The sequence below is a fragment of the Ursus maritimus genome, unplaced genomic scaffold, assembly GCF_017311325.1.
Source record: "Ursus maritimus isolate PB19 unplaced genomic scaffold, ASM1731132v1 scaffold_14, whole genome shotgun sequence".
Taxonomy (NCBI): Eukaryota; Metazoa; Chordata; class Mammalia; order Carnivora; family Ursidae; genus Ursus; species Ursus maritimus.
In genome coordinates this window covers 54,950,501-54,954,593 of record NW_024423786.1, presented here as the reverse complement: position 1 = coordinate 54,954,593, position 4,093 = coordinate 54,950,501, and positions in this window count along the sequence as shown.

Here is a 4,093-nt window from a genome sequence, read left to right as displayed (position 1 = left end):
TCCCACCTCCCTGGGGGTAAAAGCCCAAGCTCTCCCCTGGCCCCCAAACCCCTGCACGACCTTCCTTGTTCCTCTTTCTGCCCTCCCTTCCCTCCTCCCTCTCTTCCGCTCGCCCACTCTGCTCCAGCCACACAGGCCTGTTCCTCCAAAATGCCAGGCCTAGTCCCGCCCCAGGGCCTTTGCACAGGCTGTGCCCTCTACCTGAAACACCTAGATCTCTCCATGGCTCCTCCCTCATCTCCTTCAGGTCTAATTGTTCCTCGGCTTGGATCCGTCTCACCTAGGTCACTCTTACTAAACTCAGTTCTTATTTTGAGTGCTATTCCTCGGGGAAGCCCTCCCTGAGCCCCCAGCCCCTGACATGTCTCCCTGCCAATGATCTCAGAAGTCTAGGTAGTACTTTTTATTCATGTTGTGTGATGATTCGATTATTGTCTGGCTTTCCTGGGTCTGTGGCATCAGTCCCGTGCATACACAGTGGGCACTCAGTACATGCAGATGAATGAACAAGCCGGAGGCGGCCAGGCCGCGGAGCTGCTCCAGGGCAGTCTTGGGTTCGAATGACACACGTTAGGCCACAGATTATGGCCTCAGCCTCCTGCAGCCCAGCAAAGCAGCCTCTACCAGGGAGGCCCCAAGCCCCCTATCTGAGCCCCCACCCCCAGGCTCTCCCCCCTCCTGTGGTCACCACTCTCGGGGGCCTCAGTCCAGCCCGGCTCTCTCTCTGGGCCTCAGTTTCCCTCTAGGCACTTGGAAAGATGGACCAGGATCATCCCAGGGGTACTTCCAGGACTCCACCTTCCATGGCTTCCTCCCTTCCCCCTCTCCCTCACGCCATGCCCTCACTGCCCCCTCTTGGTTGAATTTAGCACTGACATTTCAGATGGGAAGTCAGTTCCGACGGGTTCCTGCTCACCTGGCGCATAGTGGGGGCTTGAGACATTTTTGTTGCATTAGTGACCAAATAAAAAGTGAATGCATGCATGAAGTAGACTGATGGAAAGCAGATTTTTGTTTCCTTAAAGTGATCTGGCTGGGGGGTGGAATAGCGGGCTTAAGGCGAGCTCCTCTGGCCAGTGGGGCAGCACAGGCCACGCCCTTTTTCAAAACCCTGCGTGTGCTGGCTGGGTTGGTGGAGCCTGGGACACTCGATCTCGGGGTCGTGGGTTCAGGCCCCATGTTGGGTGTGGAGCTTACTTTTAAAAAAATACCTGCATTTGAGCTCAGGGTCGTCTGATGGGTACTAGGGAGCCATTGAGAGTTCTTGAGCAGGGCATGAATGGGGGGGCAGAATGTTGGGTGGCTGGAAGAAGACCACGTGTCTTGGGGTGGTGGCCCCCCTTCTGAGAGTGGTCTAGAGTGGGGTTTCTCTGCCTCAGTGCTATTAACATCTGCAGCAAGGTCATTCTTAGTGGGGAACAGTCCTGGGCCCTGTGGAGTGCAGAGCATTACCCCTGGTTTCCACCTTCTTGAAGCCAGGAGCACCAGTCTGTTCTGACAACACAAAATGTCTCCAGGCATCTCCAAGCGCCCCCCCCCACCCCGGGCAAATTCCCCTACAGTGAGAAACGCTGGTAGAGAGTGAGGGGTGTGGGGTCAAACGGCCAAATCCGGGGCCAAATCCGGGGCCAAATCCTGCTCTTGCCGGTCAGGCTCGCCCCTCGGCCCAGCTGCCCCGCGGACACGTGGGTCTCATTCTGTGCAACTGGAGCGAAGCAAATGCTCACGAAATGAGCCAGGAGCCTCATTACCACAGACTGAACCCATTTAGTCCAAAGATAACGGTGCTGAGCTCCGGAGGAGAGCAGGGGCTCCCCACATACGGGCCACTCCCCAGTACTCACAGCCACGAACACCCACAGACGCGTGTCCGTGGGGAGCTTGTTTATGTTCTCCGATGACTCATTAAAACAAATACATGGCTATGTATATATATATAAAAAAAAAAGTTTGACCTTGTTCAACCTAAAATGGTTTTTCGAACTGCCTGCCGGTGGCCAAAGATCACACTGGGAAAAACTGAGCTCTTCCCTCCAGCCCTGAGGTTTCCAGTAGGTCCTCAGAGGGGTTTCTGCAAAGGCTTACTGTCTTGGAGAGCTTTGGAGACGCTTGAGAGCCCCTGCTGGCTGACGGGGCTCTGCGGACTTGTGTTTTGGGGAGAACTGCAGTGGGGCGGGGTAAGAAGTCTATTTTGAGGGCCTCAAAGATTTTTATTATATTGTCTGCCTTGTTCATTTGGCAAACTCTTACTCAACCTTCAAAACCCCAGCGCAATTCTCCCTCTTCCAGGAAGCATTTCCTGATCCCCTAGTTCCCTTGTTTCCTCTCTACCTTTCGGTGCCACGGCGGGGGCGGGATTCCTCTCCGCCAGAATTGACTGGATGAGGCTGGGAAAGGTGTCTATGCCCAGATTTGCCCTTTCAACCTTGGGATGAGGCAAGGCACAGGAACAGCTGGGCCTCGGGGTGTGTGTATAGAGAGAGACCAGTAAGGAATGTGTGGGTGTAGCCACGGTCAGCCCCGACCATCCTGGTGATTCCTCCCTTACTCACCCCGCAAGGAGAGGTCTTCCTGCCCTGGCCCCCTCATTCCTAGATAGCACCTTCTGAGGCTGGGGAGGACGCCTGACCTTTGCTCCCAGAAGCTCGAAGAATTTCTTCCGGCCAGCCCCGCCCTCCTCAGCTGGTGGCCCAGCCCAGTGCCGGGTGTGAACACCGAGCTCAAGCTCGGCCTTAGGGCCAGGCCTTAGGGGCGGTAACCGCGCACCTTCGGCATCAGACGTCCGAGCCTCGGACCTCACCGGACCTCGGTTTCCCCTGTATGTAACGGGGCTAAACCTCCCGAAGACGCGGTGCCGCGAGAAAGGCTAGCCCTGTGTTCTGGAGGTCTCCGGCACTCAACCTGCCCCTGTTGCAATAGTTGTCCCAACTCAACCTCGAAAGGTACCCAGTCCGCCGAGGTCGAATCGCAGGCTCCGTTCGGAAACGCGGCCGGAACTTCTGCCGGGTCTTCACTGCAGCCCTGTCTGGCCGGTCTCCGGCCCCGACGGCCGGCAGGTGTTCAGCTGGGTGGAAAACCCGGCCTGGTATTCCCACGCCGGGGCCTGGATCCTGCGGTTAGGGGCGAAGGCGGCCTTCGCGGCGTCCCGAAGGCGTGTCGGGGCGGGGGCGGGGCCGGTAGGGGACAAGGAGGAGGAAGAGGGGCAGGTGCAGCCGGGAGCCGCAGAGCGGGCTGGAGGAGGGCGAGGGCCGGGCGCTCTCTCCGCCGCCAGCCTCCTCAGCCTCCTCCCTCACTCCAAGGTGGGGACCGATTGACCGTTTCTAGGCCCCTCAGGGGCGCTGGAGACCCCGAGGGGGTGGACCATGGCGGTGAGATTCCAGGCGAGTAGCCCGCAGACGGCGGGAGGGGGAGGGGATCTAGCTGGAGTGGGGCCTGAGACCTGGACCCAGGACCCAGGACCCCAGATCACCCCAGATTACAGATGGGGAAGTTGAGGCCCAGAGGAAAAAGGGTGGCTAGCCCGAGGCTGCGCAGTGAGGGGCGTTCGCGCCCGCTGGTCTCCAAAACCTGTCTCTGGGGTCCCCAAGGCCTGCCTCTGTTACCCGGTAGACCTGGGTTCAAATCCTACCTTTTCTGTATAACTTTGGGCCGGCGAATCAAGCCTCCCTGTACCTCGCCTGTAATATTGGTGCTCTTCATTTTAAAGAAGGGTGTAGGGAGGATTCTAAGAGGAAAATGTGTTTTAAGCGCTTGGCACGTAAAGGTGCCCCATAAAGATGTTGACGCCGGGCTCCGGGGGTCGCGTCGAGTTAAGCTTGAGCAACGGTGCACCGGCAGCTGTGGCTTCTTTTGTGGGCTGCGGTGGCTTCGGTAAATGCGACAGGCTGCTGGAGAAGGAACCGCCATGCATTGGGCACCTACTGTATACAGGGGAGGCAGATAGGGGTCGAGACCCCCTTTTACACAAGAGTAAGCCTGCTGGGAAGGAGGGGATCTCCGTGTCTCTATTTGGGGGATCATCACCCTCCAGGCATGGAGCTGGAACTGACAGTTGCCGCACTGGGTGGGAGATCACGGCGGGGGGGGGGGGGGG